The sequence below is a fragment of the Thermobia domestica genome, chromosome 8, assembly GCF_964235325.1.
Source record: "Thermobia domestica chromosome 8, izTheDome1.hap1.1, whole genome shotgun sequence".
Lineage (NCBI taxonomy): Eukaryota > Metazoa > Arthropoda > Insecta > Zygentoma > Lepismatidae > Thermobia > Thermobia domestica.
Window position 1 is genome coordinate 192,030,081 of NC_137461.1, and position 24,614 is coordinate 192,054,694.

Here is a 24,614-nt window from a genome sequence, read left to right on the forward strand (position 1 = left end):
GAATCGAGAGACTTTGTGTATACTCCTCAACCATTAATACCCTCGTTCTGAGGGTTTAGTAAGCTAGTAGATGCTATAATTGCTGTTATCTGATGAAGATGGTTCAAATACAATCCTACGAGACAGTCTTGATGAAGAAGTTTGCAGTAATAGAGCAAGTGGATAGATTTGTCACCCGCTGTTAGAAGTTTCAGATTGTTTCTATATACAAACACTGCAACAACAACAACTCTCTGAATGCTTTTCAGGTGTTCCTCATGATTCACATTACGCCTATTCAGTTGAGCTCTACTTAGGTACATGCATTCCTCATGTCCAACATTTGATCTCAATCCCTCTAATCGTTCCAAAATTAACATGGCATTTCTAGACATTTTCTGCACTCTACGCACTTTGCTCTTACTTATCTCCTACCCTGTACACGGTCTGCTACTAAACATCCTCAATTACTCTGTTTCTTTTGTTTCTGAATCCAGTGCTAGCAATCATTTTCAGCAAATGAATTCACCAAATTGGAATGGTCCCTTGTTAGATTATTTCATATAGCCTATAATTTAATTGACAACCAAATTGCAGAACAGATGATAACTACGTTATTAATTTGTCAAAGAAACTTTTAACATGAGATTTACGTATTATGTCACAAAAGAAAATGCATGTTTTTCACCGGATAGCATCTTTTGCCCCTCGAAGCAATGGATGGTATGAGAAAATCAGTTTGCCTAATAATATAATTAACCCTATTAAAACTTTTAAAACTAAGGATCCTGGTAAAATAGCAAAATAAAACACGTTTGCAAATGAAGCTTACACAATTCATAACACAAATAGTGCAACAAGTAGGAAAAACAGAAAAACTGTTATGACAAATTTCACATAACAGAAACAAAAATCGTTTGCATGTTTAAAGTTTATAATAGAAATGGCGTAGTATAATAGTATATGGCGTAGTGAATAACGTCCTTACCTACCAATCAGCTGACTCATGATCGAATCTTCATCAAATACACCTTTTCTTTTCTATCGAAGAAATAGTTTTTTAATGTAGTATATTAAAGCTTTAGATAATTTATTCTATTTCAAATCAATTAATGATGAAAAATTCATGTCTAAGATTTTGATAATTTTTTGTACATTGAAAGACATTTTGCGAATAGTTATTTCCCAAAATAAAATTTTTCTCCAGCCCTTATAATTAATTAGTAATTAATTACGCAATCAGCTTCAAAGTCACAACTCAAAAACAGCTGATTTTGCGTTTAATTGTTTATTTCAATAACCATAAGAGCTATGAAGCTAAAACTTTGCATTCGCATGTAATTTTGCTTGTAGATTTCAATCTGCAATCAAAACTAATGGATATTGTATAGGTGTAGAGTTACAGCAGCATTTATGGTCGCAAGTTCAGGCCCCGGAATGAGCATGTGGTGAAAGTTGTACATATGTGAAATTTGAGCACAATGTTAAGAAATACCTATATTTCATGTGAACCAAATTTTGTTTTGGATATTCATATATGGTATTTCTTAACGAGAAGAGAAGTAATAAGGGTTGTTCTCATCCTCTGTTACTACCTTCACCTATCTTTTTCTCGTTTGAATACTTTTTTTCAAAATGTACGAAAACATTTCTCACATTACCTCACGCCATCTCAGTTTTTACTTTTCAGTATTCAACTTCTTGTTGACTACTTTTCTTTTGGCTACATTTTCAGCTGAACATTCACTTTGGCCAGCACAAGGTTATGATAATAGAAAATGTTGGTCCCGAAAGGGTCTTCGCGTTCTTCAAGCTATTTTGATACCTCCTTAATCCAACATGATATCGATATCTTCTGGCATCTATTGAAGACTTCCATGTACGAGAGTTGGCGACTAAGCATGGTTACCCACTAATATTTCGAAAATCGAAGGGTGTATTTAAATATATACAACTGAAAAAGTGTCCTTGTTGGTAGGAATCATGAAAGAAAACCCTAGTAACCCTTTGGCATATACATATATTAACGCGCATGTTGCAAAAACTCGTCTGATTATGACAAGCACTTGAAAATAATCTTCTGCACTGTCCATAGCATGCTGCCATCGATGTGGAAGAAGTTGAATTTTATTGGCACACCATCCTCTGCATTATGCCCAAAACATTTGATCTGTTGCCGCACAGCATTTTTAATGTTCAGGCGAGTTGCGTATCATCTACCACGCAGGGGCGTCATTTAGGGAGGGCAGGAGGGGGCAATTGCCCCCCCCCCAAGAGTTTGAGAAATGTATATACTTTAGTCGATTGTCTACTAATATACTAGTACAAAACGAAAAACTCTTACGTCAATGGTGCTCTTGCCCCACCCAAGCAAAGTCTGAAATGACGCCCCTGCTACCACGTACTGGTTTCTTCACTTGAGGATGAGATCAAAATCACACGGTAGCAAATCCTGTGAATATGCTGAGTGCTCCAACACTTCTGCTTCATTGGCACAGTAGGTTCCGTACACAAGCCGCTTATGTTGCTTTGCATTATCGTGCAGTATGATTATATTATGCAGTAGATCTAGGCGCTCCTTCCTAACAGCACATTGTACTGTAGATGTCGCTGCAGGAGGTGTTTATAATACGCTTTTGTGACTCTGGCCGTGAGGAACTAAGTGACAAATAAGTACTTCCCTTGTGTCATATGCCACAATCACCATCAATTGTGAGGGTGAGGATAATGTCGAACTTTCTGAATAAGTGGTGATCCTGGATGTCTCCACCCTGAAGACAGATTTCAACTCAGGTTCATATGCCCTGACCAGAATTCATCCATGGCGATGGTGTTTGAAAGAAATTGGTTGCCTTCATTCTCATACGTGATCGGAAGAAACTGCATATCGTGTCCACTTTTAAACCTCCGTGAGGTCATGTGGAACCTGTTTTGATGCAACTTCATGTAGGTTCAGATTTTGAGTCAAAATTTTATGAATAGTGTGCATGCCATCTCAGTTTTCATCTCTAATTCAAGTAGCGTCCATCGTTTCTCCTTCTTTAACAGATCTTCCAACACGGCACGTTATAATTGGTCGGCATACTCACAGGCCGACCTGACTGTTCCATGTCGCTGGTTGTTTGACGTCCTCGCTGAGAAGCTGCTACCCACCGTGCAACAGTCCGATTTCTCTCCTGAAGAACGGCCACTTTGATGTACGATCGCTGTTCCACTCTGGTACTTCCATTTTAAACCACGACCGATTCACAACTGTTTTCCCAGCACAACATGCTCATCCAGTACAACACACAGAGCCATCTATTGACCAAAGGGTAAAGTTTTAGTGTCAGGCCTCCTTCCGCAGTTATATTTTGCGTCCAAATTTGCATATCGTTCAAAATTATTGGCCTCATATTTTGAGAGTTTGTCATAATGAGACGAGTTTTTGTAACATATGCCTGTCACAAGGTTGATTAGGTTTTCTTTCATGATTTCTATCAACAAAATATCCATTATGGATACTCTGTCAATTGTGTTAAACACATTTTTAATACAGCTTTCGATTGTTGAAATATTACTGGATTGCAATGACTTACTCCCAGCACTCGTATATTTTCCCCACTTGTGTTGATTGAACCAAATGTCCTTAATTACCAGTGAATTTTCTCTAGAAAAATTGAGCAGTCCCTCCTCTCTTTCATTTCTTTTTCTTAAAGAATGTATATTTACGATACTATCTTCCTGTTCTTCTTCCACAACTGCATTGAAATCTCTCATTACAATTACTCATGCACCCCTCTTCTCTTTGTTCATAATTTCTTCTATTTTCTCACACATTTTATCTCCTCTTTATTTGAATGCGAAGGGTCGGTGCGTATGTTTGTATCACTATTATATCCTACTTTTTACTTTAAGTCTTATCATCAAAACTCTGTCAACCACAAACTTTCCTTTCATTACCTTCTCTTTTAAGCCCCCACCCAGAATTATTCCAAAACCATTAAAACCACCCTTTTCATTCCTTGGGTAAAAATATTGTAGAGTATATCCTTTGTTTTTCAATTCCCCATTACCTTCCTATCTCACTTCACACACTCCTACCAAGTCTAGATTATTTTGTTTCATATTGATTTTAAAATTTTTAACCCCCCCTGTAACATGGTACGTAACATGTCCGTGTCCTAAACCTTTTGTTTTTGCTTGTCTTCCTTCCTCTAGCGATCTTTCTCACCTGCTACTCTCTAATCCAATAGTTCTTCTCAAGATAGACTACTACTCTTCCAGATATCCGAATGGAAGGAATTTTACCTCCGTAACTATATTTTGACCTGCGAGAGACCATTGTACATGTTCTGTTTTTACTGTCAAGTAACTAGGGAAAAATAGAACGGTGGTTTCCCGTTGCCCTCAGTATTCCAGCCGTTAAACTCACTCTGACCATACTTGGGACTAATGTTCAAGTTGCCGTACCAATCACTACGATTTCCGCCAACTTGACTACTCGAGAACTGCTGCCTTTTCCCAAGATACTCCTCATATAGCTACTTAATTTAGACCAATTCAGTAAGGGTGGCCATTCTGGTAGTGAACTACTGCCGTCATAGCTCTAAATTTCACTGTAGCATGCACTCCCTACCCGCCACATAAACGTTTTCGTAAAGGTGGTGATTATCGGGGGATAAAAATACTACCATAGTAACAAGTAAAGCAATACAACACAGTACATAGTTATTTCCTGTATTATGATGATTGCTTGACGGAACTGGCTCTGCATCACTCGAAAGTCTTGCTGCGGAACTAAGTTTGGAGTACATATCTATATTCTGTTAGGACACTGAAATATATTTCCCTCAGTAACAATTCGCGGAGGTGTCTCAAATGATCATAGCATACAGATATATATTTTAATGTCACTTCCTTCAATAAACTGAATTACGTGGTTTTAATGTTCTTTCACATCGCTCAGCTTTATTTTTGGCACATTGCAGACCTCTTCTTCTCCTTACCTTTCTTAGTTGTTAGAGCTCTCAGCTACCACCGACAATGTCCTCCTCTGTTAAAAGTTATAGAGCCACCTTCATTAGCTTCGAGCCATGCCTCAACATCCTCCAAAATAGTAAAATGAAATGAAATCTTTGAGTTTTACGTCCCACGGTTATGCCGGTTAGGCTAAAGGAGACGGTGATGATTAGAGATGAGTGAAATGGTGGAATGAAGAAAGTGGGAGGAAACGGGAGAACCCCGAGAAAACCCACGAGCACGGTGTTTGTCCACCACAAAGTTCACTTGGTGGGGGCTGGGATCGAACTTTTCCAAAATAGTCTTTCCTTCCAAAATAGCTCCGCGAAGCACAGCTTAATGCTTACAGCTCTTTCGTCTGTAAAGCATTTTGGTCTGGTTTCACATCATCACTCAATAAAAATTTCTCCCATTCACTCGCCGAAGTTGAAGGTTTTGCATCTTTTATAACGTCAGCAAAATTGTAGATCAGGGACTGCCAGTTATAGTTCTTTAAATTCTGCAGAATTAGTCCTTTTTAATCTAATCATCTGTAGTTTCTTCAACTTCAGAGCTTCATTGAGAAACTTTTTCTATATTGTTTTTTGGCCCTGCATGTGATGCCATAGTTCATCGGTAGTGTCAAGGGTGTCGTATTGAACGAAAAATACATACATTTGATCCTCTCATCTTCATTAGAAAGATTTTCTGCATTCTGGATGAGTTGGAGTATTTTCCAATAGAATTATTTGCATTTATCTTTAAGTCTTCATTTGATATCTTCTGGTTTAAGGCACTGCTTTGTTGTAAACCAATCCAGTATTATTTCTTTATAGGCTAAGCATTTCTTGAACATTGGTAATGCACAATATTATGTCTTGAATCGCTCGTAGTTGTTTACTTTTCCATACAATAGCGGATTCCTAGTATTTCACTTCCATCAGCATTTGCACACAATAAAGTGGATTATCATTCTTCACTCATTTTTGTTCCAAAAGTGTATTTATTAGCCTTAAATACTTGACAATTCTCAGGCGCAGCTTGCCAATAAAGGTCCGTTTCGTCCGCACTGTATTTTGTACAGTTAATGTAGTTGTATACCCTGGTGCTTGATAAGCTCATTCAATTTTTCTGAAGGACTTAACCGTTTCAACATTGGCACGAGACTCTCACCACATTTCTTTGTAATTCACTATGTTATAGCGTTCTCGAAATCTGACAAGCCAGCATGAATTCGCTGAAAATCTTATTCCTAACTGCTTTGCCAGTCTTTCCACGACACCTTGAATTTCAATTCTTCCATCTACAGTATCAATATACTTGAACATAGTTATGGAACCTAGTATACAATCATCTAGGGTTTGTTCTGTTGGCATTCACATTCGCTTTACTTTACATTTTCCTGCTTACTCAATTACATTTTGTAATGATAACATGTGAAAACGCTCTACAGAATACTTTTTATATATGTATTGTATAGTGAAAACCATACATTCCTGACATCCTCGTGATCATAGGTCAATGCATTGAAGGCAAACTTGTTACTTATGTAGTATATATATGCAACCAATATGACGCTAGTTAGAGCAGGATAAAAAGGGATTTTGTAATATATTTATAAAGAACATAGAACCTTCTTTTTCCAAAATTTGCTTCGTTAAAAAAAATCATAGGGAGTGTATTTCTTGTTGCATATTATGTAGGCGTTAACATAATGAAGAATCACATTAATCACACTGAGATAAAGAAAAATGAATATAGGAGCTTCTAATTATCGTATCGGGGTGGAAGAATCATTGGACAACCCAGTTGGACTTCGTTCAATATTATATTCTATCATGTAACCAACTTGATTGCTATTAAAGGTGCCATTCTCTGTAAGTCGCAGGTATTATCATTGAAATGAGAAGCTAGATACATGTTAAGATTTTAAAACAAATCTGATGTAAAAAAAAAAAAAAAAAAGTTCCCTCTCTTGGAAAGTAAATGAAACAGGACTTGGTTCACCACTCAGATGGTACGCGGATTCGAATCTTCGAGATACGTATCAATTTCAGCAGTTAAATATAAGAGTAATTGGTCGAGGTTGTAATTGCTTTCCAATACCCTCACTAGGTGAATATCGCGATTTAGTGGGATCTTCCCCGATTGAAGGATGTATAGTAAAGAACTTAATTCCTCAGTGTTGAGAATAGTTTGATTTGTCATCGGCCAAACAAACAACCCAAAACATCTGATTTAATCCAATTGTCTAGTGTGGCAACCTAGTCGCTTCTCCCATTCAAAAATATAATACTCGTAATAATGGATATTTGTTTAGTCGAACAAATATAAAGCGGTTATAAAGCTCTTTATTATCCGTTCTTTTTCGAAGAAAAGTGTCCTGAAATATGAAAAAGGAAGTTCTATCAAAGAAAAATACATATGTTAACTAACTCCATCTTTGTATTTAATTGATTTGGATTGACAAAATTAATTGTCGTATTTGCGCATAAAAGTAAGTTCTTTAATAAGCACAAGTTCGCATTAGCACAAGTTTGTAGTGGGTTCAGAAATTATATATCCTTTCCTCAAAAGTGAATTGGAATTTAATTGACATTTCTGGGCTGCATTAATAAATTCAAACTTAACACGCCATAAGTCTGAAGGATAACATTCCTTAGAAACATGGCGATGTAAACGTCATACATACAATGACGACACAGTTAAAATGTAAAAAAAATGTAGGTTTTTCAATAACTTTCTGTTTTTAAGAAGGTGTTTATGCATAAAAACTTTGCCGAATATTTGGAACTCAGTACAATTAAATTTATCACTTTTTTCTTGAGGCGTTTATCCAATACGTCAACAGGAGTGAAATGATAACTTAATTTTGCATTCTAAAAAATCAATGTTGCGATCTGAAAAGCATAAGGCAATAGAATAACTGTAATATTGGGGGCGACTCCACCACTAGCTCTGATAGCTAGAGTACAAAAACAACATAACACTAATTGTAATAAAGGAATTTCTAATGTAAATTAAATTAATGAAATTTCACTAATTTTGATAAATAATTTGGCAGTAACAAATAAACGTAAGGAAAAGTAGATGCAACTAAATATGGTTAGATCTCATCCAAAAATAACTAAGTCCTTGACGGACGGAGAAACACACTACGAAACCATGTACACCAAAACATTCATTTCCACGAAGTACTTAGATAATTCTGTGTTCAATAGTTTTATTCTCGACTCGTATGTGACATTAGATAAAAGCAACGAAAGATAATTCCACGTGTGGCCGAATTCACCATGGAATATTCCAATACACCAAATCAGCTAGACCTGAAAAGACCTCAGGAAATCCAGTACACATATCCTCGTGTCCACTAGGACATGACCAAGCACTCTCCTGTCTGAGACAGGAAACTTACCCAAAACACCAGCTTGAAAGGAATTCCAAACTCAACAGTTCTGGGCATAGTCTCAGAACATCCTGTAGAATTAGTATAGGTGGCAATATCAAGAGGCATTACGAAGCATGAATAGACCATTGGCATTGACCACATACGTAAACTAAATTAAAGCAATAAAGCTGAATTGCGCGGAACTGAAAAACTAAAGATACAATTAAGTAAGCAAAGATGAAGGTGAGGGAAATTGCTGGCCAAGGTTTATTACCATAATCTTACAAATCACTAATTTCTTCCAATATTCGTAATACAGCAAATATTTGTAAGTCTTGGCTAACAATAATTTCCTGTAGAGACGACAGATATAGATGAATTTTCACGCAGGCGATGAACTCAATTTGTAGTAGAAATGCAGCATAATTGAATTTCCATGTGCATCTGGACTCCAAAATAAAGATGACTAAATCCTTGTCCCACGGTCCTGGGATGGTGATGTGTAACATTAAGGTTTACTTTCTACAATTACATCTTGTAAAGATATGGACAACCACATGAAACTTTCTCCTACCATTTTTTTAAAGCTAAATTATGTCATTTTGTAGATATTATTAAACATTTATTTATGAAACACGAGCAAAATTATGCTTTCGAAAAATTTCGTTTGGAGAAAATTCAACTCCAAAAGTAAACTACCGTTTATGGACTCATTCATGAGAAGTGACTTATTCCATATATTAGGGCATAAGTCATTATTGACATACTTGTTTATGATATATCAACAAGATCGCATTAGCAGTTTTTGAGGAAATTGGTAAGAAAAAAAAAGTAAGCTACTCTTGTCGATATTTTTGAGACAAGTGATTTGTCAAGATTAGTTATTAAAACAATATGAACATAATCTCCTGAGTCGTTTTTTAGAAAGACGCCCAAAATAAAATCATCTCCAGCATAAACTACCCCTTGTGAATTTATTGATGAGAAATGGCTTAACCTGTATTGTAAGGTTATTAGTGAAGCATTTATTTATGAAGTATGAAGAAAATAGCTTGAGTCGTTTTATTCTTTTGAGATAATAGTCCGGAGAAACCCACCCCAAAAGTAAACTACACTTCGTGGATGTTTAAAGGACAGTTATGTTATGCCATATTGTTAGTACTCAATTGCCATATTGTAATTAAAAAAAAAAAAAAAAACTCAACCCTATACTAAACTGTACAAAATCATTTGAGTTGTTTCACAGAAAATGTTGTCGGAAAAAAACACACAGCCAGAGAGTAAACTTTTTTTTTGTGGAGTTTTAATGAAAAATGTGTTATGCCATATTGCCAGATTATTAATAGAACACTTATTTATAAAATATGAACAAGATCCTTCAATTTTTTGTTATTAATGGAACATTTATTATGAAACACGAACAAAATCGTCTGAGTAGTTTTAAGAAAGTCATCCGAGAGAAAGTCACCCCTGGTGGAGTTTTTCAAGACAAATTAGTTATACCATATTATCAATTTATTTATGATATATGGATTGATATGATTTCTTTTTTGCATGTACAATCTGTATAGTCTGTCCTATATTTTAACTCAATTTAAGCCATCCTTCTCTTTTGGTTCTTGAGATAAGCGGAGGAATTATTTGTTTTTCATTGATTTTCGATTGGCATTAATGTTAAGGTTTCGTGCGTTTTTTTGATTATGTTCCATCCATTTTACTACTATTTCCTTTGGGAATATAGAATCTACATAGTCTCTTATACATTTGAACTGAATTTCAGCCATCTCCCTCTTTTGTTTTTTGAGGTAAGTGGAGGAATTATTTTTCATTGATTTTCCATTGACATTAATATTAATGTTTTGTGCGTTTTTGACTATGTTCCATCCATTCTAGGACAATTTACTTTTGGAATATAGAATCTACATTGTCTCTTACAGTTGAGTTGAATTTCAGCTATCTCCGTCTTTTGGCTTTCGGAATAAGTGGAGGAATTATTTTTCATTGATTTTCTATTGACATTAATGTTAATGTTTTGGGCGTTTTTGACCACGTTCCATCCATTTTTAGGAGAATTTGCTTTTGGAATATACACGGTGTTTTAAAACAACACCGACAATGCTTGGGAGGTGATTTCTGACACCAAGGTAAGACGAAACGTATAGACCTACCTGGGTGCACAAATGCTTCCTTTCGGAGTTATAGGCTGCCATGAAAAAAAAAATGAAATTTAAAGGTCCATAGCTCCAATACTATGGGACCTACTGTAGTCGAGTCAAGACCTTACTTAGGAACTAGTATGTACTTTATCCAAATATCCATGTTTCAGAATCCTGCGGTGCTTCCGCAACAATTTTTATAAAGGTAGTTGGAGAATACTTCAAATTATATGCCCGTAGCCAAACTGTCTCTATAAAAATTGTTGCATGAGTACCTTAGGATTCTTAAACATGTATTTTTGGATAGCACACATAAGTTCCTAAGTGAAGTCTTGACTCGATTACGGTAAGTTTCATAGTTTTGGAGCTATGGACATTTAAAGTTCATTTTTTCATGTTTTCGGCAGCCTATAACTCCGAAACGAAGCATTTATACACCTAGATTGGTCTATACTTTTCGTCTTATCTTGGTGTCAGGAATCACCTCCCAAACGTTGTCGGTGTTGTTTGAAACACCCTGTAGAATCTACATAGCCTCTTCTACATTTGAGTTGAATTTCAGTCATCTCCCTCTATTGTTTTTTTTTTTTTTTTTTTTTTTTTTTTTGATAAGTGGAGGAATTATTTTTCATTGATTTTCCATTGACATTAATGTTTCGTGCCTTTTTTGACTATGTTCCATCCATTTTAGGACAATTTGGTTTTCTAATATAGAGTTTACATAATTCCTTCTACATTTTTTTCGTTAAAGGGTAAAAATACTCCAGAATTTACTTTACATTTAATAAGAAGAACAGATAATATATTTCCTCACATAAGATTAGTGTTTTAGGAAGCTCCTATGTGTGTATCCCTTCCCGATAAACACCATCTTTACAAAGACATTTATGTTAGGTTTGAGTCCTACAGGGAAATTTAGAGCTACGTCGGCGGTAGTTTACAACCAGGAGGTTCGGTTCACCCGTACCGAATTGGTCTAAATGAAGTTGCCAGATGAAGAGTGTCTTGGGAGATGGCAGCAGTCCTCTAGTAGCCAAGTTGGCGTAAATCATAGTGATTGGCACTGCAACTTGGACATTAGTTTCAAGCGTGGTCAGAGTGACCTAACGTCTATGATACTGTGGGGTGGAAGGTAACGGGAAACCACCACTATTTATTCCTACTACTACTACTACTACTACTACTACTACTACTACTACTACTACTACTACTACTACTACTACTACTACAACAACTACTACTACTACTACTACTAATAATAATAATAGAAAGCCATTTTTGCGTTGTGGTTTCAGCGTGTCCCTTTTCTCTACCGGGTAAACGCCTTCGTTTGGAACTTACGATCGTGTATCGTGTTCCATTTGACATCGATTCGCAACAATGACGTATTAGAGATCCCATTCACCACCGACTGTTATCATCTTGAGTTTGCAATATTTGTATTCGTGAGAAAACAGGTTCCAATGTATCACATTCTGGCGTGTATGACCTGAGTACATAACTTTCAGGGGCTATGGTGGAACGATCATTCTACTTCCGGTTCGACGACGTTGCGAAACGTAAGAGTAAGTATATTTCCATCTTTCAATATGTTCTTCCACTTGTGCAACTCTCAATGCGATACTCGCCGAGGAGTTGGATAACTTTCCTTGTTAGTAAGTACTTAAAAGAGAAGGTAGTGAAAGAAGAATTTGTTGATGATAAATTTATGATATGAAGTATTAAAGAAGAAAAGAAGGATCTATTGGTGATACAGACATAAGTACCGACGACTTCGCATGCAATTGAAGAAGTAGAGGAAAATTATGAAAAAATAGAAGAAAATATAGGCAGAAAGAAGAGGGGTGCATGTGTAATTGTAAGGGGAGATTTAAACACAGTTGTGGGGGAAAAGCAGGAAGGTAGTGCGGAAGGCAAATATTGTTTAGGCGAAAGAAATTAAACGCGGAAGGGACTGGACAGAATTCACTAGTAACTGGGAAAACGTGGTTCAATAAGCGCAAGATAAGAAGATATACATGGAAATCCCAATAGACGGCGAAAGATATCAGATAGGCTGTTATGATTTCAGGACAGGTATCGGAATAGCTTGAAGAACGCGAAGATCTTTCCCAGGGCTGACATTTTCTCTGGTCATACCCTTGTGCTGGCCGAAGTGGATATTCAATTTTAAAAATGTAGCCAGAAGAAAAGTAGGCAACAAGATGCTGAATACTGAAAAGTTGAAAAAGTGGAAATAAGAAATCTTTTCGGTGAGAAATTCGAAGAGAAATACTCAAACGAGAGAAGGATAAATGAAGGTAGTAACAGACGGTGGGAGCATATTAAACATTGCATACAGCAGGCTACAGAAGTAATAGGTTACTGCGAACACTAAACGGCTAAGAAACCATGGGTTACAGAACGTATGTTGCAGGAAATGAGGAAAAGGAAGACGTGGAAACAGGTTCAGGTGAAAACGGAAGAGAGAAGAAAGATGTACAGGAGATTAAACAATGAATCGCGAAGAAAAACAGACAAAGCAAGAGAAGAGTTGTACAAAAGAAAATGCGAGAAAATAGAAGAATTAGAAAGAGTTGGGAAATGTACAGCGGGGGACACTTCTAAATGGTACACCTTAGCCGTAAATCTCCATATGGCTGTACCATTTAGAAGTGTCCCCCGCTGTACAAGGAGGTGAAATCTATGTTCTTCGAAGGAAACAAGGTGTTTTCACGGTGATAGTAGATAAAAAGAGTGATTAGGTAGTCAGCGAGAGAACTGAAGTCTTAGGAAAATGGAACGAATATATTGAGGACTTACATGAAACTAGAGATAGACCATATGACCTAGACGTTGAAGCAAAAAATGAAGTAGGCGAAGATGGCAAAGAATTTAGTATTCTTTGGGATGAGTTTGAAAAAGCTATATCCGAGATTAGCAATGGAAAGGTAACAGGAATAGATAATATACAATCGAATTCGTTAATATAGGAGACAAGGACAAGAAAGAATTGTTCCGACTGTACAATGAAATATATGAAACAGAGATAAAAATGAAATTAAATCTTTGAGTTTTACGTCCCACGGCTATGCCGGTTAGGCTAAAGGAGACAGTGATGATAAGTAATGAATGAAATGGTGGAATGAAGAAAGTGGGAGGAAACGGGAGAACCCCGACAAAACCCACGCACACGGTGTTTGTCCACCACAAAGTTCACTTGGCGGGGGCAGATATGAAACAGAGAGTGACCAAAATACTTCCTGACGACGATCATGAGTCCGATGGTTTAGAAATTGACCCCAACGAAATGTGAAGAATATAGCACTATCTGTCTTATCACATGCGGCAGAAATTTTGCTTCGAATTCTGCACAGAAGGATGTATGGAAGAACAAATGAAAAACTTGAGGAGGAACAGTTCGGGTTCAGAAGAGGCAAAGGCACGGGAGATGCAATTGAATCATTAAGAGTAATCGATGAAAGATTTATGCAAAAATGGAAAGAGGTGTATTTATTGATCTAGAAAAGGCTTTTGACCACGTGAATTGGGAATTGTTGGAAGTTCTAAAGAAGATTGGGTTGCAATGGAAGATTCATAAGAAATACATGAACCAACAAATAAATGTTAGAATAAGAGAGGGACTGACAGAGGAGGTTGACAGGGAGGGACAAGGATGCTGCTTCTCGCCAACATATTTAATAACTATCTAGAAGAAATAGTGAAAAAGAGCCTACATAATGAAGACGGCATTTCAGTAGGAGGTAGAATGATTAGGTGTATACTACGGTTTACAGATGACATAGCACTTGTTGCGAATCTGAAGAGAATATTAATAAGATGTTAGAAAACTCAAGGAAAGGCTGTGAAGAATATGGAATGAAAGTAAATATTAGAAAGACAAAAGCCATGGTGATTGGAACGAAGCGGCCGCTATCAAATATAGAAGTAGGAGGAAAGAAAACCGCAAGTGACTAGTTTTCGATACCTGGGTTATATTATTAATGAAGACATGAAGTGTGGACGTGAAATAAAGGCAAGGATAAGAATGATGAAAGAAGACTTTCAAACCTTGTATAAAAAGCTGAGAATAAGACTCATAAAATGTTTCGTGTGGAATATTTTTCTGTATGGGTCAGAAAAATGGACATTACGCAAAAACGATGAGAAATGACTGGAAGCTTTAGAAATGAGAGTGGAAATGTGAATGGAAGCTTTCGAAATGTGAGAGGTCTTACAAATGGTGGGGGAGAAAAGAATTATTTTTGACATTTTTAAGAAGGGGAAGAGAAACAGGTTGGGACATTGGTTAAGAAGGAATTTTATCGTGAGGGACGTGCTAAAGAATATTGTGGCAGGAAAGAGAGGGAGGGGACGAAGGAGACTACAATTAATGGATGATATCAAAACAGAAAAAAGTACGTGAAAACTATTATTAGTGATTGGTATAGAGAGCAAAGATATTTTCTAAAATAGCGGTCAGGTTAGCTACGTGACAATGTAATGATGAAAGAAATCAAACTGAGCCGACTGGCGTTTGTTCCGTCTTGATACGTTAATTAGAAGCGTCTATATCTCATTTTTATTTTAGGTTGATTAATGTGATTCTCATCAAACTAGCGCCTAGACGATATGTAATACGAGAGACATGCGCTGTTTCCTTTTTTAACGTATATTTTTGGAGTAAGAACTGTATATTTGGTTCAAAATTGTGTTGCCCAATCATTATCTTGTCCAGCAAGACTCAAAGCTAGGGGTAGCCAAGGGGATTCAGCCCCTTGAAACTTTTTCTTTAATAGCAGGAATATATGAATGTACGGTAACCTCAAGTTATAACCTTAAGAAGTGATCTCATCCCTCTGTGTTAGTGTTCTGGCTACAGACCTATTGTCCAGCCCTGGCTAAACTAATGTTGGTTGCATAAGTTCTGCATAAATAACAGTCTTACTATCAATGTATTGATCTTTAACCACAGGGGGATCAGAAATATGCTTTTCACAATACAAAGAGCTACGCATTTGATACAACAGCTCAGATTTAACTTGTGCGACTTAAAAGGTTTGAACTTTAACAAAAACTATTGGATAATGTCCCAGAGACAATATCTGGGGGACTTCACACGAGAAAAATCTTGGAAAACTGGAAGAAGGACAAAGTATGACCAGTGTGGCCCAGAAGTTTGGTATTGCCCACAGCATTGTTTCACGTATAAGGAGAACGTTCCGAATCCCAAGCAATGCTATACGAGGGAAATGTAGTGATTGACCACAGTGCACTACAGCATCGGACGACCGCTATATTGTACAACAGACAAGATAGGACCAACATCAAACAACAGGTGCAAAAACACATTTAATAGGACTGTAAGGCATCCAATCTCATTCTCCACAGTGATACATTGACTGCATGGAATGGTTCCTTTGCCTGACGGCTATTATTGTGTTTTGTTGACCTGCAAATTGGCGCCATCGTTTGGGATGATGCCGAGAACATCAAGAGTAGAATGAGAAGTGGGTTGCGTTCTCTTTTGAAAGCTGATTCAGTCTAGATATTGATTCTGGACGTACACTCATCTGGAGAGACGTGAGAACACGCAACGAACCCAGAAGCATTGTAGAATTTGATCATTTTGGTGCTCCATTTGTTCTTGTGTGAGAAGCATAATAATGCATGGGCATCCGACCTCCAAATTTTTGAACGCAGAACACTTACCAATCAACTTTATTATGACACTGTAGTTCTTCTTCATATGAGTATTTTCAGAAGTGCAGTCAGTCGCAACTTTATCTTTATGGATGATAGTGCTCGAGCTCATCGAACAGCGCAGCTATTAGAGCTCTTGGAATGACAGGATATTTAGCGAATGGATTGACCTGTCTGTTCTCCCGACTTAAATCCCAGCAAGCACGTGTGGGATGTAATTGGAATACGTCTTCCAGCACGTCCCGATGCATTCCGAGACATCATACAGCAGTTATCGATAGCGCTTGTGGAGGAATGGAACTCCATACCACAACAATTAATTAAAAATCTTGTGAGCAGAATGAGAGCACCTTGCAGAGCATACACCGCTGTCCATGGTGAGCACACACCTTCTGAAGTACCACTTCAGTTCTTTTGTAATGTCAGAGGGACCGTTATGAGCCACAGTGCCTTTGGTGTAAGTTGTTGCCTCTGTATAAAAGTATTATTTTTGTTATTCTAATCAAATCTCTTGTTTCCTGTATAATACTATAGCTTTAATTTCTAAGTATGCTTCACGTTTCACCCCGTAGGTGTGAAATAACACACGAAACTTAACTTTAGTCCTTAAGTTTTGTACACTACTGTAGTTCTATGTATCAGAGATTTTCAAATATTCAATTGCGACCGTATGAAGAGTATGTACCCATAAGCAGACCTGTATACCTCGCAGCATCAATATAAGTTTTTTGTCTTTCGTCATAACATTTTGATTCCACGTCAATATGTGTAATCACATCTCATAGAGTTTCGTACGGAATATTAGCCTAACATTGTTAGGATTTGTGCAATTTTCCATTGTGCAACAGTTTCTAGCATAGTTGAGTATCAAGAGTCCATATTATAGCGCCCAAGCATGTAGATATTAAACAAATACAACAAAACAGCAGGACTGGTATCTGTAGAGTATTGTCTATCACTACAAGAACATGTTCTTTCTAATACGAGAAGCTAAACAAACAATAAGTTTATTATGTATACCTAGGTTCAATGAAACTGCAATTTACTCATTAAGTTACGCGATTACTGTTTAATGTGCTTAACGTTTCATTAGTTCGCTACTGTCATTGGAATTTGTTCTTCATATTTGCCGAAAACTTGTCTGTGAAATGCTACGTAGAATATTTAAAATAAACATAGAAAATATTCTTCAGAGTCAACCCTAACAAAATCCGTGCCATGTTTCATGAAAATCTAGTAATTTCTAGGAAATATATACGATTTATGTTTATATAATAAATCCACTCTGTAGCCCCTGCTTGATCTCAACTCTAAACAATATGGATAATTGGGAAGTCTTAAAGGAAATATAGACCAAACGGTATACTGCTTCAAAAGCTATTTTTTGCCGCTAAAGTTGTTGAAAAATTGTTTAGTTACCACATTATGTATTTATGGAAAGGAATCACAAGTTGGGGTAGAATTTATCCCCACTCCCTTATCTATGACCGATTTCCACCTCTAATGAATAGGTTTATTTCCTAAACCTAGAAAAAAAGTTCATGTTAGGTTTCATTAAAATTTTGAATTGTACATTGTAAGCTATTGTAAAATAGACTGACAGCTACATAGGTTAGTGTATGCTCGATTGATTGGTAGATCACTTATGGCTTTTCAATAATTTTATTATGCTTTTTAAAATGGTTTATTCTGTCGGGTAGTCGAATGATTAGCGCACGTGACTTTAATGCATATAGCCGGTACTATGTTCGATTCACAATAGAACAGAAAATATTCGGGGTTAAAAAACAAAATTATTTTGATTTGATCTAAAGACACACGAAAATTATATTATACTTAAAAAATCGTCAGGGAAAATCTCTCCCCTCCATATTGAATATACAGGGAGTAAGTGATTAAATACATATAGTCAAAAAAATATAGTCGCTTTTTTTTTTTTTTAAATTGCCAAGGACCATGTGAGTAAGTACATTTGTTATCCTATGAACCATGTTTTAAAATATTGTGCTGTCTTTTCGTAATTTACGTTGCTGTCTGAAATAGGCTATAAAACGCAAATATTTCAACAGGGACGTACGCAAGGGCTGGGATTTGGGAGTCCGGAACCCCGAAATCCCGATTTTTGTGCAAATTTAGTCTTATTCTAGGGGCAAGTTTACAAATTTTAATATAAGTTATCCTCAAATTGAATTTGAACTCCCCCAAATACCTTTGACCCTTGAAATAAATTCCTGCGTACCTGCTTATATTTCAATTATCTTTTATGAAAATGCTGTTCTACTCAAAAGTATAGGGTTTCAAGTCTGAACAATGGAAGGTAATTGTGCTCATTATTATTATTATTATTATTATTATTATTATTATTATTATTATTATTATTATTATTATTATTATTAAAGTAAAGCGACTAATTAGTGAGCTAGAATAATTATTGAGCCTAAAAACAGAGAATCGTTTTCAGTACATCAGAACATGCATTAATAATACACAATATATTGTAGAATTGTATGTAATTAAAAAGCTAAAACAAGACACATTGAGTTTACAAACTACAGAAAATATCACAAACACGAACAGCAAAATCTTTTCTTCTTACAAGTTGAACAAATACATATCATCAAAAGTTTCATGCACAGTAAAGTCCAAGCTTGATACCTCAAATAGTCTTTTAGCTACTGCATTTCTTTCTGGTATGTATGTTTAAAAAGAAACCTTCAGTGTACATGAAATTTAATAGGTAACCATGTAAGATAACCATAATATATAAACCTCAGCATAAATGTGGATGTTCAGGGGAAGGATATTCTTAAGTGATTCAGGATCAATCTCTTTAGATAAGCCTATACGTCATGACTGATTTCTTTCCAAATTCCTTCCCATGTGTTGTTGTGAATTCTTTCGAATGCCACATTGCTCGCAATGGCATTTGGAAATTTGCTATAAAAATAAATAAACAGAGAACCAACAAAATGACTTAAAGATCTAATCTTCCTTTATCTGTAAAAATCGTACCCAATCTTCCTGACTATTTACTAATGCATTTCCTCTTAAACCACTGATCAAACGTTTTTAACTACTTCCACATATATTACTTTACTTTTCATTTCTTCAGTTCCTTAGGCTTCACGCATTCTGATGGTGAAAGCAGCTGCAATCACTGCCTGAAAACAGATAAGAGATTAGGATTATAGGAAAATAAAATACATACAGAGAAAATAACACAAATAAATAAATACCACTTGTGTCTACAGCACTCATATAAAGCATACGTAAAATCATATGCATTAGTGATTCTTTTTAAATCGAGTTCTTGAAGTGAATGATTTATTTTTATTTTTTTCTTCCAATAAGTCAACGCCAAATAACAAATAAAAATGTAGTCATCATTAACAGTGAGAACGTATGAATGAACTATGGAGTGTGAAGCAGTTTGTCATGAAAATAAAATTACTTCTCAAATTGAGAAAAGAATGTCTCAATATCATTTGTTTGAACAAAATTACAAAAATAATTGTTGATTAGTATTAGAATAAGATAGAAAGATTAACAAATTTTCCCAAATCTGTTACTGCAGATAATATTATGCGCCCACTCCTCTACCTGGGTATCTTTCCTCTACAAAAGAAGTTATATTTTTTAATCTTCGAATAAAAATTTAAGAACAAATCTCACAAAAATTTTATATGTAGAGTAACATGAGACAGAAACAAGAATACTACACAAAAGCGACGACAAAAGACTCAGTTCCTTCGAAATAGGGACGTGAAGAAGAATGGGAAAAGTTAGCTGGGCCGAACGGAAGATGAGTGAGATAGCGTTATGAATAGTAGGGAGATAATAACTATTTTAGATATGATTAAAAAGAGGAAAAGAAAGGAACTTCCAATAACAGGGAACGTAGTAGAAGATACGGTGGAAGAAAAAGACTGATGAGGTGAAAGAGACTACAATTGAGGACTGTATTAAAACAAAACATTATTGCATCAAAACTAAGAACTAGCTAATGGCCGTTGCGCATAGAAGCTTCCCAGTTTGCGGAAAGTAACTTGTCAGAAACGGCAGAATATTTATGACGATGAAGATAAACTTTTGTTTTTACAAAATTATATAATATTATTTAAAACAATTGCAAAGAAAATACGACAAGCTGAATATTGTTTTACGTTTCTTCACTGAATGCAAGAGTGTTTTCTGTAAAAGTAAAGGGACAGGTGAATGAGTTCCACGGGAGATGTAAAATTAAGGACTTCCATGTCTTTGTCACATAGATGAAGTTATGTTTTGCTCAGCATTCATTCTCCAGATACTCACTTGACAGAAGCTAGGTGAATTTCTGGGCCGCATTTGGACAAGGAGCGATGGAAGTCCCGTCCCACCTGGAATCGAAACCGGCATGTCCAGTTGACAGTAGGTGTTTCACTGAATACATAACCGCGACTTTAATGTTTTTTGTAATTTATTTAAACTATGATTATCGTCTGTGATTGTGGATAAAAATTCCCCCCCCCCCGTCAGAAAAATGTAATGTGATTATGATCCACAAACATTTTTGGCTAATTTCATACATATATTGATATTTTCTGTACTCTCTCGGATAAAATATTCCAGGAGCATATGTCAATATTTCCTAGTTCGTGGGATTTTGAATGAAGGGATGTTGCAGGTAGGTGGAATATCTTTATTAGGAGGTACCTAATCATGTGGTATCAGGTGGCAAGCCGAAAACCGTGGCAGGGGACCGGGAGAGGGGGAAACAAAATGGCCGCCAGTGACAGTGGTCTCTCTGGCTTTAAAGTGCTATAATTTCTAGAACTTTTATATTAAAACCTTGAAAGTTGTGCAAATATGTAAATAACACATCAAACATTCCATTTTAGAACAATTTGATGCAATAGCGACGCCATATTTTAAATATAGCGCCCTTAAATCCCAAAATTCGGTATTATTTATTTCTTTTCTTTATATTCAAACGAAAATAACTCGTAAACTGCCACAGATAGGCGAAATCACCTTGAAACAAATGTTGTGGGTCTGTATAAGGGCTTTCAATGAGGTATATGCCATTTCTGTATCTTTAAAACTAACGGAGCTAGACTAGTTTATGTTACAGTATGTGTATACCTTATAGCTTTTAATATAGGGCTAGTAAAATTAGGCGAAACCTGCATTTGTAAGTTCGTGAGTTTTGTGTGAAGGATCTTTACGGGTTGAGGGAATGCCTTTACTAGAAGGTACCTAATCATGTGGTATCAGGTGGCAAGCTGAAAACCGAGGCAGGGAACCGGGAGGGGGAAACAATATGGCCGCCGGTGAAATTCGTCTCTCTGGTTTTAGAGTGCTATAACTTCTACAAATTATATATTAAAATTTTCGTGATTGTGTAAAAATGTAAATAATACATTATAAATTTTATTTTAGAACAATGTGGTGCCACAGCGACTCCATATTTTAAATAAGGCGTGCTTCAGTATCAAAATTAGATTATTATTATTTATCCATTTCTTTATATTCAAAGGTAAACAACTTGTAAACCGTCACAAGGTAGCCGGAATCGGCATGAAATAAACTTGTAGGCCAGATCAGTGGCTTTGAAATGAGAGATTAATGTCGTATCTTTAAAACTAACACAAAATAACTAGTTATGTAATGATAGGTGTCAGAATTTTTGGGTTTTAATAGCGAAAGCACAACACAAACATAAACTGTAAAGAAAAGCAACATAATTAACCTTGGCTTTACGTACTTATATCTAATATCTTTAATATGATGCTCTGTGATACAATTAGTTTAGAAATATATCCTTGAATTACACAGTTTTGGATGTAAAAGAGTTACACCTACAGAAAATATTTATTCTTGTGAGAATTTTTTGTAACTAATAAGTATATACTATTGTTTATAATATAGTTTGATTTGCTTCATTTAAATTAACCTTGGGGTTTGATTTACTTCATTTATCTATTATTTAGAGAACCCACTTTCTATCTGACCCAATCCGTACTATAAAAAAACACTCAGTTCGTTAGTGGGTTTTTACTACTTGGTTTCTCACCTTAGCATTCCTTACACTGTATTTCTAAGGTTTCTCCCCTAAGATGTCACACCTATAATTTCTCACCTGAGCATTCCTAACACAATATTTTAAAGATTTCTACCCTATGATGTAACACTGATGTTTTTACACCTGAGCATTCCTTACATCATATTTTTAAGGTTTCTCCCCTACGATGTCACACTTATGGTTTCTCACCTGAGCATTCCTTACACTATACTTTTAAGGTTTCTCTCTTATGATGTCACACCGATAGTTTTTCACCTGAGCATTCCTTATATACTATTTCTAAGGTTTCTCCCTTACGATGTAACACGTATGGTTTCTCACTAGTCATCGAGAGTCTCATCACTATCATCTTCTGAATCTTCCCATCGTAAGTCATGGTTTACACACTGATCTTCATCTCCTCCACAAAGACACAGTTCCGTACATCGCATGGTCCGAGATCGACATTTGGATGCCAAAGAACATTTACTTACTGTGCAACCGCAGCGAATCAACTGCAATACAGTCTCTGGAGCGCAAGGTAGTGTGCACATCACAGGAACAATATTATTTTCGTCACTGGTTTCTTCTTCCCATCCACAATCTAGTGGGCTTGGCAGATTTGGATGTGATTTTCCGGCACTTTTCCACAATAGTACTGGGAAGTCCACCCTTTTAATGAAAGGTGTAAGAGCCGCTCTGGTTGAAGGAAGACCTGAGCCTTGAATGTTCCTTTTCGTGAATAGCCACCATCGTAGTTTCCCAATATCTTGAATTTTAGTGTTCGGCACATAAAATTGCAAATGAACTTCTCAATTAGCCTTTCATCATCGTCATTGAACTTACTAGAACCGAGGTTTCCAAGAGATGCAAGCATGTCAACTCCAGCGTTGTAAAATGCTTTCCAAAACATCTTCTTTGACTTCCTTGAAAATGCTCCAGTAATATCACACCTTGAAATAGCATGGAATCCAAGTAAGGCTTCTACTCTAGAAGATCCAAGAGAGGTACGGATTGTATGAATATTTATCATTCTCTTATTAACTCCAACTCCAGTGACAAACTTCGTATTGGTAGGTAAGTGTCTAGACCACCACACACAAAGAACAAGTATATCAGTATCTTGGGACATTATGTGGATGGTCTGTGCCCCTTGAGACGCTGCATAAAGACTGTGAAGTATTATTTTTGAATCTGCTTCTTCATGAATACTTTTTAACTCATTGATGTCCTCCAATTCTGAAGATTTTGCTTCTGTCCTCCAGCTGGCAACTAAGCGTTTTCCCAACTTACTCGCATGAAGGAGAATTTTTTCTGAAAGATAAGCAGTAAATGCATCTTTGGTTTTTGGATGCGATGAAAGATTTTTCATAGTGACATTTTTTATATTGGCAGAGTCAGATATCTTGTATTCGATTGTTGGGCTGTCTCTTGCTCTTTTCTTCCACATTGACATCTTTAATGACTTATTTCCATACGTATCAAAAACAAGGTGAGTTTCATCGTATTTCAACATTGTTGACTCTATTCTTTTGCAGAATTCCGTAGACAAATCGAGACGTGTTTTAACATGAGCTGACTTTTTCAACGCTTGGAGTTCCGCCATGCCATCTAGAACAGCAACAGAGTAAGAAGTACTTGATTTGTATGTGATTGAAGCTTCAGTGCAAGTAATTACGGGTGTTGTTGTATCTCTTTCTTCCAGTTCTACTCTTTCGTCATCTTCCACTGCTGCCTTTTTCTCTCTCCAACTTTCTGAACTAATATTCCCATCTTCCTGAAGCAGCAAATCTTCTACAGGTTTCCCATTCCCTTCTGTAGCTTTACCTACATTCTTTAGAATTTTCATAAGAACACTCTTATTTTGGGGCAGAATCATGGATCCATCCAGGTGAAATAGTGAAAGTGGAACTGGTGAAAATTCGTACGTACTAAGAGCAGCCTCTAGATCAATGTCTGTTCGGGATCTTGAAGCAATAACCATTCTTGTAAACAAGGAATGATCAGCTTTAAGCTGTAAGATAGTATCACACAACCTTGTCTTCACTGTTTTCCGTGCAGACTTACAAAGCTTTAAATTCGCTTTTCTTACGCTTTCCCAAAGATGTGTTCGTTAATGCTCGATGCGATCCTCTTTGAAATTATTGAATAATTCAAGTCCTTTTTCAGTCATTGCACAACAATCATTCTCAATAGTTTTATTGAAAACTGCCTTTGTATGAACATTTATGAGTTCATTGCCATCGTACGTCACTGGATTAGTGGAATTACACACTGCTGTATAGACTTGTCTCAGATCATTCTGTTGTCTTTTCGATCTGGAAACTGAAAGCTGATGATGGTTTTTTTATGTCACTTTTCATCCCCAACATAGTTTTAGCTTCATCAG